Source organism: Python bivittatus, unplaced genomic scaffold (genome assembly GCF_059951505.1).
Source record: "Python bivittatus isolate LINGU-HERP-01145 unplaced genomic scaffold, Pbiv_v1 ctg000330_np1212, whole genome shotgun sequence".
Taxonomy (NCBI): Eukaryota; Metazoa; Chordata; class Lepidosauria; order Squamata; family Pythonidae; genus Python; species Python bivittatus.
The window spans coordinates 1,389,333-1,402,603 of NW_028277058.1; the positions used below are offsets into that span (position 1 = coordinate 1,389,333).

The 13,271-nt window shown below is 41.0% G+C and overlaps 1 long non-coding RNA gene across 1 annotated transcript in view; it reads left to right on the forward strand.

The window, feature by feature from the left end:
* The first annotated feature begins 3,405 nt into the window (after nucleotides 1–3,405).
* The window catches only part of LOC112543079 (uncharacterized), a 100,649-nt gene continuing 90,783 nt past the window's right edge, over nucleotides 3,406–13,271 (forward strand). Inside the window, exon 1 of the long non-coding RNA XR_015796342.1 lies at nucleotides 3,406–3,547. This is a non-coding gene — a long non-coding RNA (uncharacterized LOC112543079). The remainder of the gene's footprint in view (nucleotides 3,548–13,271) is intronic.

Here is a 13,271-nt window from a genome sequence, read left to right on the forward strand (position 1 = left end):
AATAAAATGTGAGATTCAAGAGCAAGAGGCAAACCAGGTTAATGCTCCCATCTGAACAGTGCACTCATTAACCTATACCAATTCATATTTCTTAATAATGTCTTATAGTATGACAACAACAACAACAATAATAATGGAATATTAATTAATTAATAATAATGGAATTAAGTTTGTTTTCCTTGTTCTCTGAGTTCTTGGGTAAATTAGGGGAAATGCCTGTATCCCTTGGTGCAATATATGCAGATTCTTCAAATGAAAGCAGATGATGTGTCTCTGGACAAATCTTAGAAGTATTATTTATTAGATTTATATTCCACTTTTTTCTCCAGTTCAGACTGGCATACATTTCTTTGGTTGTTTCTTTGGGTGAGTCAAGTGAGAGTCCGAACAATTAGCATATATATATTTGTTGCACAAACCCAGTAGCTTTCTGACTCCCTAAGCAAATTGCAATGAATTGGAGTTCTTGCATGAAAGTATTATCTCTTTTTTAAAAGCCTAAGAAATGATACAATCAGCAACCTTCCACCTTTATTTTGAGCTTCCTTCGATGTCTGTGGGCTCATGTTTAGAAGATGCTAAGGGATTCCTGGAATTCAATTACAGCTTGTCTGTATTATTTATATGGATTTGTACATCATCCTTGGTGACAGGCTCATTGTTCAGCCTTAATTTACTTTAATAGCTTTATTGTTTAATAATAGTAATGCACAAGTCTGATTTTGAACCTTACACATTAAATGTCAGCCTTTTCTCTTTATGAAAGAGAAACAGTGTAAGTGTTAGTGTTAGACAACACCAACAGCCACTATACCAGGCTATACCGGGAAGCCATTGAGATTCACAAACACCAGCACAGTTTCAATAAAAAAGAGGAGAGTCTAAAAATCAACAAAACCTGGCTACCAATCCTGAAAAATACAGCCTGCAAAAGGTCAACGAACTCAGCTCAACCACCAGGACATGTGAACAGTTCACACAATGAACTTGCTAATCACCCCCAGCAGCCCCTCGTTAACAATTCAGTAGAAGAAAAAACCCTGCCTAATCCCCAGGAAAATACACACAGATGCTGACTCCAAAACAAGCAGCCACTCAGTAACCCAACCCCCCACCCCCCACCCCAGATCTCTATAAATACCCACAGAAGGGTCACTTCACCCTGGGCACAGAGAGAACTGCTCCTGTCTGTGCTCCTGCACTCTGAAGATGCCAGTCACAGGTGCTGGCGAAACGTTAGGAAACAAGACTTCGAGACCACGGCCACACAGCCCGGAAGACCCACACCAGCCATGTTAGTGTAAGCATTAGGAAGTGTAAGTGTTAGTGTAAGCATTAGGAAGGCTAACAGCCACCAGAAGTCTGGGCGTTCTGTTAGTGGTCTTCAGTTTCTCAGTGCAGAATTGTTACATACCTGCAAGGAACCAGTGCCTGCCTGCCTGCCTGCCTGCCTTCCTTCCTTCCTTCCTTCCTTCCTTCCTTCCTTCCTTCCTTCCTTCCTTCCTTCCTTCCTTCCTTCCTTCCTTCCTTCCTTCCTTCCTTCGCACTTCAAGAACTAGGACAGATTAGTTTCTGCGAACAAATGTTCTGAGTAGAAAACTCCATAATTAAGTGTTGGGTTATTGTAGAAAAACATGGGAATGTTTGCCTAGTGTTATATAGAGGGCAATGGGTTAGGGACCTCCATGATGAAATCTTCCTTGATTTCATTCTGTTCCAGTAGCTGACCTATGCCTTCCATCTCTTTTACCACTGATATTAAAACTGCAATTTAAGACCCCTTTCTGGGTCTGGAGGTCAGTTCAGTTGCACTTCATGAGCTTTGCTTCTGAGTAAACGAGTAGAGGCAAGTTACTGCCACGAGTATCCCTTCCAGGAATTGCCACCCCGATGTGGTAAGAGGGTTCCCTAGCTTCAAGTGACCTTCAAAGCGAGCAAGAACTCCTGGTAGGGTCACTTTTGTTGACAAAGTCAGCAGGGAAAGGGAGAAGCTAGAGATAATCCACAGAGTGTATGAAGACTGGTGGGCTACACAGGCTGGAGAGAAGTCAATCCACCTAAAAAACTGAATTCCAAAATCTGAAAGGGAAGCAGACATCTTTACCATTGCCAAGAAAACCGTATGGACGTTGCTGGATAATCAGTCCTCCAAATCAGAAAACAGTCCTCTAGTTGCTGGGGATAATGTAAAATTTTCACTAGTACATCTGGCACTGATACTTAAAAAGAACGTAGACAAGTAGCTTTAGCCTAAACAATGGTATGCACTTCTCAAAGAGGTGCATGTGGAAAACATTAAGGAATTCTGTGGCAATTTTTAAAAATATTTTTTTAATCCCTTTATTCTTTTTTTATAAATAACTCAGGGCGGCAAACGTACCTAATACTCCTTCTTCCTCTTATTTTCCCCACAGCCACATGAGGTGAGATGGGCTGAGAGAGAGGGACTGGCCCAAGTCACCCAGCCAGGTTATATGCCTAAAGCGGGACTAGAACTCACCACCTCCTGCTTTCTAGCCTGGTGCCTTCACTGCTAGATCTAACTGGCTCTCTTCTCTTTTAGAAGAGATGCAAAGAAAGACAAAGGATGAATGCCATGGGCAGCAAGAACATGTATGATGATGTCCAGCAGACTTTCAACATCAAGGTGGATGGATGGGATCAGGGAGATCACCAGAACATTCTTGAAAGAAACTGGTTACTGGATCAATGGTGAGCATTTGCCCATTTGCCTTGGGCCTGACCCAATGGCATCTAGCTCACTAACTCCCAAGTAGATCTGAACGAGACTGCAGCCTTAAAATTTTATTGGCATGGCATTTTCTGTGCTAATGAAAAAATTTTCTGTGGTGTCCTTGATGCTAAAGAAGAATTTTTCATTAGCTTCAACCAATGTTTACTGCATTTAAAGTGGTCCCTTTTCCAGGTTCCTGTTTCCTGGTTGAGTGGTTTGCAAAAATGTGGTTAAAACTGTTGACCACAGTACATCACAGAATGGAGCCAGGCACTTGCCGCTGAGTTCAGTGGGGCTTGAAGTAGAAAGGACTGTGGACTCTGTCCCTGGCCTCAAATTTCTCTTCATTTTTTGAGCTTCTTTGCTGGGTGCGGTAACTCCATGTCTCCACTCGGTGGCACTGTAGCACACAAAATATTCCAGAGCTGTTTTGCAGCTTAATGTCTTGTGACAAATAATAGAAAGTATGAAGATTAACATTCCAAATAGTTAGCATACCAGAATGGAATAATAAAAACAGAATATTACAGAGAATATCGAGGTGAAAAATAACATGCTATTATTTCAGGGTACTGGTTTTCCCTCTGACGGGCTGTGTAGAGTTTTATAATGAGGGCAGAGTTCACTACTGATTATTGCTACGGAAAGTTTTGGTGGAAAGTTATTTTTTCTTTTATCTTCTGAATCTGCTGCATTAAGCAGTCATGCCCCCAAGGGAAAAGTGTATTGCTCTGTTTCTGCTTGATAGCACACAACCAAAATGCATATTGAAACTCTGGGATTCTGAGCCAGCAGTGCTAAGCGATGGAAAAGGTGAGCATTCTGAGTTCAGGACGGGACAGAGATCATATTTTTGTCGTAAATGTGGTCAGAAGTGGAAGAATGTGAAAAGTGCCTGTACTGGAACACAGGGGTAAAAATGTAGAACTTGTTATCTTGAACTTGTTATCTCCTCTTTTTGAGAGATTGTCTTGTTGATATTAAGATTGCAATTTAAGACCCCTTTCTGGGGCTGGAGGTCAGTTCAGTTGCACTTTATGAGCTTTGCTTCTGAGTAAACGAGTAGAGGCAAGTTACTGCCACGAGTATCCCTTCCAGGAATTGCCACCCCGATGTGGTAAGAGGGTTCCCTAGCTTCAAGTGACCTTCAAAGCGAGCAAGAACTCCTGGTAGGGTCACTTTTGTTGACAAAGTCAGCAGGGAAAGGGAGAAGCTAAAGATAATCCACAGAGTGTATGAAGACTGGTGGGCTACACAGGCTGGAGAGAAGTCAATCCACCTAAAAAACTGAATTCCAAAATCTGAAAGGGAAGCAGACATCTTTACCGTTGCCAAGAAAACCGTATGGACGTTGCTGGATAATCAGTTCTTTGCTCTTCTCCAAAATCCTGTTCGTTCTTTGCTGTTCTCCAAGATTTGGGCTTCGAGGCTTTAACCTCATGTGTTTTCTATTCACGTAGTTTAGCAGGCTCCAACACAGAGCTTCTTATTCTGTGTGTCACCTCCCTGACGCAGATGTATCCATTTTCTTTCCTCCACTCCCTGCCCAGGTACTCATGCTCCACTTCTGTTCCGTCCTTTCCATTAATCACAGCAGATATTTTACTGAGGTCCTGAGTATTGTATTCAGGTATAAGATCTGTCTTGCTGAACTGGTCTGTCTACATTGTATTCTCTCTTTCCTACCTGTTGTTTGCCCCTAAGTATCTACTATTCAGGGACATACTAATATTCAACCAATGCCCATCAGTCTGTCTAATGGTTTTAAAGGGCATTTACACTCAACGGCTAACAGCAAATCTTTGGGCAACAATTTCTTTGTGAATCAAGACACATTTTAAGAATTTTTCTCAGTCTTTGTCTGAAATGTTTGCCCATAGTTGCAAAGCCTTAAATTAATATGCTTTTGGGACAACTGATTTGGCTGCATGGAGCAAACATCTGCAACTGTTTCTATTCACTCCAATCACTAGATAATATCAATTTATTTTACTTTACTTTTCTTTTCTTTTTTACTTATCATATTAGCCAAAATTAACTTTGCTAGTATAAAGACCACCATGTTGCACATTTCTTCTCTGCCTACTAAGAACCTGTGTATTTTGCTCCAAGGTTTTAAACACTGATGGGCAAGGCGACAATTTTTGTTTCCTTTGTTTCATTGTTTCCATGGCTTTTTTGTCTCAGGACCTTTAAAGCTGCAATTCTTAGCAGAAACTCATTCTCTTAGCCTGCCACCTCTCCCTCTTGAGCCTAGCTCCTATGCCAGGCTATCACATATTGTTCCTTTTTTATTTTGTTTTTCCTTTTGCTTTGACCCCAGTTAGCCTAAGGAAGCACATGGAAGAACTTGAAAGCTTGTTTTGTATTGGGCAAGATTGTGAGTACACCTGATAAAGCAATTGGCGAGTTGCAGATTTTAGAATACATATAGTTGCTCTTGAGAAATACTCATGTGTAGGAAGAAATGCTTCTTTTTGCTTGCGTCCATGGGGTTCTTCAGGGCCACCTTCCATTCACTCCTCTGTCTCCCATACAGAAGAAAAGGTAAAGACTCCTTTGACTCAGACTTAATTCCTAGAGACTGACTATATTGACAAGTCCATGTAGTCTTCTTGACAGTAGGATGGAAGTTGTTTTGGTCATTTGAGTTCCCAGGCTCTGGGAACTGTTAAGCTAGTCTGACCCTACTTAGTTTTTGGAGATCAGCCAAGGTTGGCTAGATGCTACCATCTTGACTGGAGGATTATAGGAAAAATAGTTGCATGGGGGAAAGCTTTGTTTCTTCCCTTACATACAACCTAGCATTTCTTGGCTGCTTAGTGTTTGACATGCTACATATGCCAATAATCATATCGAAGAAAAATGTACCAGCTACCAATGAGTTATATAATGCAGTCAGCCCAGCAGTTTGCAGTAGCTTTTGTTTCTGAACGAGAGAGAGATCCCAGTTCATTGCCATAATGACAGCTCCTTTCAGAGGACAGGAGTTTGTTTTAGGAAGGAAGGAAGGAAGAAAGGAAGAAAGGAAGAAAGGAAGAAAGGAAGAAAGGAAGGAAGGAAGAAAGAAAGAAAGAAAGAAAGAAAGAAAGAAAGAAAGAAAGAAAGAAAGAAAGAAAGAAAAAAAAAGACGGTATAATTTACTAAGGCATTCTGATATTCTTTTCAACAGCACAGAGCCCTCTCAGAAAGAAATATGGTTCAGTTAATTTTTTAATTCATGCACTGCAAATTCGGTGGCTATTCCCATGAAAGGCAATTAACAGGGTTGTTTTTCTTCTCATTGGACTCTGTTTTCTAAAGTGAATTCAACAGGATCCACTTTCAGTGATGAGCGGTGACCTCTTTTAATCACCGCTGTCCACTGATGGGCTTGTCAGGCAATTTAGCTTCAGGTGCATAATAGCAAGTTATTACAGAGATAGAATCACTTTAAGTTTCTAGACAGTGGAAGCTTCCCAGAATCCATTAGTGCCTGATTGAATTACTCAGATTTGAGCACGTGAAGGTTTTGTATGGCAGCATGTAATCCATGAGAGTAACTAATCATATCATATTGATTTAGATGCTGCTAGAATGGGAAATCTAATTGTGAGATGGTGAAAGCTTCTTGGGGAATCTGGACTAATGACTGTGCTTGTAATCCCATTTGCAGGTGAAAGTTCTGAGCATATCTGTGAAAGAACTGTAGAAGATAACATCCTTCACTGGACTTTGAAAGCCCAATAGGGAAGGGAAAGGCCCCTGGCGTGTTGTTCTTAATGACAATATTGTGGCGTGCATTTCAGCAGCTTTATCTTTCCCCAACTTTTTTTTTTTTTGCTAACTTTTACTGCTGGAAATGATGTTTGACTAATGCAGCAAGTGCTGCAGCGAGATGCAAAGTGTTGGATACTCCAAGTGCAGGGAGAGAAAGGCGATGCTTGGTTCTGTTCTAGCAGGAGGTTATTGTCCTTCGCCCTTGCTGGAATTCACGCATCTGTTCTGAATTAGGGCGTTGACTGAAGTGATCTTTTGCCTTCAAGCCCAATGGAGTAGGGGCATTCTTAAAATCCATGCTCCCGCTACTTGGGAAAAAAGCAGCACAATTATCTTATGGGGCTGAGGAAGCCAATGGCGGTGTTTTCTCCAGCTGGCTTTCTTTGTTAGTGTTCTGTTCTTCTGACACAGCAACAGCAAACAAAATAATTTTACAATGCCCCTTTTGTCCTGGCATTTTCAGCAACTTGACCTCGGGTTAGATCTTTGGAACACAATTGCTTTCTGATCTTGTTTTGTGTCTATGGCTCTCACGTGATAACTTTGTATGCTATTTTGCATTTAATGAAAATGTATGGTCCATTTATTGCATGACAATTAGGCTTAATGCCTTTCATCTATTTTCTTTGTAATGTTTTAAGTAGTGTAGCCTGCAGGCTATAGAAATATACATCTACAATACCATGACTCATTTAGCCAACTTGTTGACATGGTGATATGTCCTTAATCAAGTATGATTAAGAGACTTTGCTCTGCTCAGATACCTATACTTATGAAAACTGTGAATTCAGGGTGCCCACATTAACATCCATCTTAAATCCTACGTTGTGGCCATTTCTGGGCCAGAGAGATGGAATGGCACGCATGTGCCATCATATTGTAGTCAGATACCTTCTGATTCAAACTAGAAATGGCTGCAATACGTGAAGTAGCTGGCTGTGACAACCTGGTCTTCTCCAGATGTCTTGGGATGGCAGCTTCTAGAACTTTCTGGTGGCAAAAAATTGTAATCCCAATGCATTGTAAGGCTCCTTTACCTGGCTGGGGAATTCTGGGAGTTGAAGTCCACACATCTTAAAGTTCCCAAGGTTGAGAAACACTGTCTTAGTTCACAGGAGATGAAAATAGGAAATGCTCACTATTAACCTTCTGTAAGGCAGGGAAGACAGTTTTCTTCAGGCAGGCTTTAACTTTGAATTTAGCGGTGACATAGGCAGCAAGGTTTAGCTGGGTTTGTTAGGTGAGTTAGCTTTCTGGATGACTGCATGCATATGCTTTATTGAATGTTAAGGTATTTTACTGAATTTGGTAGTGTAAACTGCCCAGATTCTTTGAATTGGGTCAGTATATAATTCATAACAAAAGGAAGAAACCAACAAGCAAAAAAATCTGTGTACAAAACCCCCATATGTAGAGATATTATGAATATAAGTTTCTGTATAGGAACTAGACTCCTATGATACAGGGATGGTAGAGAAATGGCCTAGAAATTAAGCCCTGAGAAATAGTTGAAGAGTAACATGAGGAAACATCTCCCATTAGGGGGAGATGGGTGGAGATAAATCTAATAAATAAATAAAAATAATAAATGAGTTTGTGAATTTAAGGATTGACTAGCAGGATTGCGTCCTTGTATAGGTACTAAAACAAAACATGTTATAGTCTCAAATGCTCTTTGTAGGGAGGCCCCTACCACAGGCAAAAGAAGCCCATTTCCCTATAGAAGTGGATGACTGGGAGTTTCCCTGTATCTCCATAACTTTTTTTTTAGCTTTTTTATTTTTTAAAAACAATCTTACCAAGTGTATCTCCATAACTTTGTGCATAAAGCAACCTTGATGAGGCTAGAGAAGTGCTTTTCAAATTTCAACTCCCAGAATTCCCCAGGCAGGGGAGTTGAGTACACACATCTTAAAGCTGCCAAGTTTGAAAAACATTGGGCTAGAGGAAGGAAGGAAGGAAGGAAGGAAGGAAGGAAGGAAGGAAGGAAGGAAGGAAGGAAGGAAGGAAGGAAGGAAGGAAGGAAGGAAGGTAAGGCTGTGCGGTGTGGTTTCTGTGAGCCATTTGTTACCAAGACCTTCAACGTTCAATTGGATTGAAATCCACAGTAGGAATATAACAAATAAACTGAAGAGGGTGGAGACTTCCTCCTGACTATATTCAGCATTTTTAAAAATGTCTTACCTGATGGAACTGGGTTGATGATGAGCAGGACATGGATTTATTTTGCAAACTTTATTTGGGTGGGTAATTCCTCACTTGAGCACCATGGTTGGTTGAGGAGATGGTAATTCATCACTTTCTCTCCTAAAATATAATCCCTTATGTTATAAAAGTCTGTGCTGTCTAGACTACTTTCATGTGATTGTTTTTGCTGTGGGCAAAGATTACCTGAAGGCAAACACATTTCCTTTCCTTTGATTGTACATTGGTGACTCAGAACTTTGGACCAAGTGGAAAATCTCTTGAGCATGAAATAATGAGAAGAATGCAAAGAAAGAGCTAGTGTCTATATTAACCTCTAATTTTTCAGCCTGCCTGCTATAGTACAGTGTTCCTCAATCTCAGCAACTTTAAGATGTGTAGACCTCAGTTTCCAGAATTCTCCAGCCAGTTGGCTGGGGAATTCTGGGAGTTGAGGTCCACACATCTTAAAGTTGCTGAGACTGAGAAACACTGCTGTAGTAGTACCCGCAAACAAGGATTCCTATCAGCTGAGAGTTAACATCCCAGCCCTGCCTCTCACCATGATCCTCCTCTGCACTCTTCATGAGCTCCAAGGGTTTTTGCTATATCCTGGTTACTACTGCACTTGCTTTCTACTTTCCAGCTCTTTAGTTCCTTTCTTTTTCTCCTCTTCTTCCTTCTTCCACCATCACTCAGCCAAGTCTTCAACTTTCTAGTGCAGCTGGTACCTTTTAAAGGGCTAGCATCAAGAATATGGCAAGAGCAGGACCCTCAGAACCATCAGGGGGAACAGCTGTCCTTTTGCACTGTTTGCAGCATTCTGTGTGTACTTAGGAATTTTATTTACATGGCTTGGGAGGTGCACTATAACAGCATTTCCTTTAGAATAATCTTCATGTTGTTACCCTTTTTGGATTTTTCAGTCTCTTTCTATTTCAAATGAGAGACCTTTTCATGGAGCAAATATTCATTGGACATTCCCTGCCTTAGGGGTACCAGATCTGAGCTGCAAACATCTGGGCAACGGTTAGATGGCAAAACCTTCTGTTTGCTGAAATTTAATGGATTTTCACAGTCCAGATTTGGTAGCCCTACTGATTTTCACTTTCTTGCATGTAAAAAGTAATTTATTTAGAAACACAGAGATTGTCTCTGGCTTTCATTGAGAATGAAACAGTTTCTTATGAATGAATGTAAATATTGATTATAAATAAAAACATTACCCGCAGTATTCCCCCCTCACCCAAATGGCAGATTCAGTCCGGTTCTTTTGCCTTCTTGATTGCCGTCTATTGGTTGTGTGGTTGTTGTCTTTGTTGGGTTTTCCTGTTGTGTGTAAAACCGGGAGTTCTCAATCGCGCACTGATTGCTGCGCTTCTGAGCCGCTGCACTTCCCTTTGTCTGCAGCGCTCGAGGGAAGCCAGTGGCGATACAATGTATCCACTTGCGGTTGGAGTTAAGGGCCGCCACGTGTCAGCAATCAGTTCGCGGTCTAGGCTGACTTCCCCTTTTTTCCTGCTAGCGCCTGGGCGGTGAAATTGACTAGGCGAAGCTGAGCAGCGGCGTTCACCTTGCCATGCCGTGCCGGCTGAATCTGACAGATTAAATGATAAGGACTAGTTTCTTGGTGGAGTGCAATAGAACATCAAATGAATATTGGATGGTGAGAGAATTGCTATCTACCAACTGAAATGATTATTGTTAACTCATTTGGGAATTAGACTAATTTCTGAAAACTAAATCCAGCATAAACATCACTCACAAAGACCACATTTGCCTACAGAATATGCAGAGAAGGTATTTCTATACAGTGGGAGGCAAGAGTAGATTTGAGATCCTCCTTTGCACTTCCCATAGATACCAACATGCAGGACAAGATAGCCCTTCACTCTGATCCTGTAGGGCTCTTTTTATGTTCTGTTTTTATATCACACTTGGCACATTAGATTTCTCTGCTAATGGAATTCATTTCCAGAATCAGATTACTGCAGCATTGAAACGGAGCCTGAGGAAGAGCTTTAACTCATTTAATTATCTCTTTTCTAGACATGTAGAAAATACATTTGGTTGGGATGGGAGAGTTTGAGATTAAGCAGTTCCTTTTTTGCAGCCTGAATTACCTATTTTGGTTTAGTTGTCACGAATCTCAATATTAAGATGCTAACTTTCTGTTCTGGAGAGATTGCAAATTCTTGAACAACATGGCAGTGGGAGAACAAAGCCCATGTCAGTTGATTTTACTCGTAAAACCTGATTTGGATCTGTAGAAGAGGACAGCTGCTTCTGACTCAAAGTGAGGGAATAGGATAGTAGAGTTATATCAATACTAAGTGTTATTTTATTATTTATTTGAAAACCCTGGGTTGTACTTTTTGTTCTAGTGAATCACACATTATTTTTTTTCTTAAACAGCTGTGGGTTACTGAAGTGTTTGAGATTTATCCTTATAGATCAACCTGGGTCTGATCCAGGTCAAGCCATCTACTTTGCTTGCAAGTCAGAAATCTTGCACAGTGTTCATCTAATATTGGCTGGAGAACTCAAGTACACTATGAGATCAAAGGGAAAAGAGGCAAGAGAATATGAGTCTGCTTGAGCTCTCTAGCCAAGAATCCCACCCCCAGAATTTTCAAGTGGAAGAAGCTCAAATGCAAGAGAATTATTCTAAGCTTGAGCTCAGACCAAGGTGTGTTTTTCTACACCAAAGAGAACTACATTTGAGTTATTTTCAGAACATGTATTATATACATGGAAGGAAGAACATGCTGTCCATTTTTCTGACATTACTGTATTCAGCTGATTCTCTGCACGCTCAGGTCTGTCTTTAGAAATGGGAAAGTTCTGGCTTTTAAACATTCAGTTTAATGTATGCACAGATTCTTCAAATGCCTATGCATAAAGCTTTTTCTATGCAATAAATAAAGTCCATTCCAAAGGGTACAAGATCAGCAACACAGAAAACACTGTGATAGAAAGGTTGTAAATGGGATAGTCCAAGGCCAGTCTAAAGATCAGAATAATATAGAGTATATCAAAAATCCAGAAGAGGAGAAGAAAGGCCAAGATTTAGGAATCTGTTTTGGTCAACTGGAGCCAGGAATACAAGGAGAACTATAAACATATGTCATCTGCAGCAACTGACTGCCTTCTGCTCACACGTTGTATGTCCTACCAAAGCAGAGTCAGCCAGGGCTTATTTGTATGGTTGAGCAGTTCACTTGAAGGGAAGCCCAGTGCAGCCACAAGCAAAGTGCTACTCTTTGGCACAGTTTCTTTGAGGTCGTCTGTGCATGTATGTGTTTGGAAAGATCTTTGAAGCAGCTTTATTGAACCCTATGAAAGAATGTGATCCCATCAATATTTTGCAGGCACATTTAATGACATATCCCTCCAGATGCTCTGGACATATCTACTTTTAAATTTCAAATGGAGAATGGTTTATTAAGGAGAAGGTCTTAACTGCTGACTAACCCTTTATTCTCAAGACATTCTTTCTTGAAGACTTTCCTCCTCCTCCTCCTCCTCCTCCTCCTCCTCCTCCTCCTCCTCCTCCTGTTTGCCTGGACAAGTCTCTGCAGCTTTCTTGGCAAGATTTGAGAAGTGGTTTGCCATTGCCTCCTCCTTAGGGCTGAGAGAGAGTGACTGGCTGAAGGTCACCCAGCTGGCTTTGTGCCTAGGTGGGACTAGAACTCCTGGTCTCCCGGTTTCTAGCCTGATGTCTTAACCACCACATCAGACTGGCTCTCTTTACTGTGCTGTATATGGCTTTGTCACATGATACGGCATCTCACAGACTTATGGGTTGAGGAGGGACTTCAAGGTCAAGTCTGTGGGTTGCAGGATCTGAAGAAGTTCTGTCTCTGAATTCCTGGTCAAGTCTTGGGCAAATATGCTTTGTCTAACATCAAATTCTCCTCATCTAGCCCTTCTACCTCAGATGATGATGATTTGTCCAGTGGGGTCAAGTGATTATAGCTGCCAGGGGAGAAGGACTAGGAGGATTTCTACACTAGCTATTTATAGCATAACTAATCAGTCACCGTGGTGATAAACGCAACATGTAGACATGTTTTATATTTTTACACTGAGGGCTGTGTGAGCCTTTAAACTGCTAACACAAAGAGGGCCTTGTGTTCTGTAGCCAGCTAGAAGGACAGTAGCTTTGGCTTCAAAAATGGTAATTGATGGACCACCAGAATACCTGAGAACGAAAGGCCAATTTGGGACCTGTAACACAAGCCCTACGGTATATACTGTTCTGTCTTCCAACACTTTGTCACTAGTTGCTCATGTCTCTGTCTCAGGGCTGCTTAAAAAACAAAACAGTATAATTATTAGCAGGGCCACCATCTGGGGAAAAAAGGATTTTTATGAATCTCAATTACAACACCCAATATATATGCCTATTTGATTTCCCAAATATATAACGTTTTACTTGCAGATCTTTTCCCTTCTCCTTCCTTTCTCAAAATGTGTGTTCTTCACTAATATTTAGCGTCCCTCCTACTGTGATTTACTGAGGTATCTGAACACCCATGAGGCATAAAAACAATCTACTCCTTACTTTCCCATCCTTCCTCATTCTGATGGG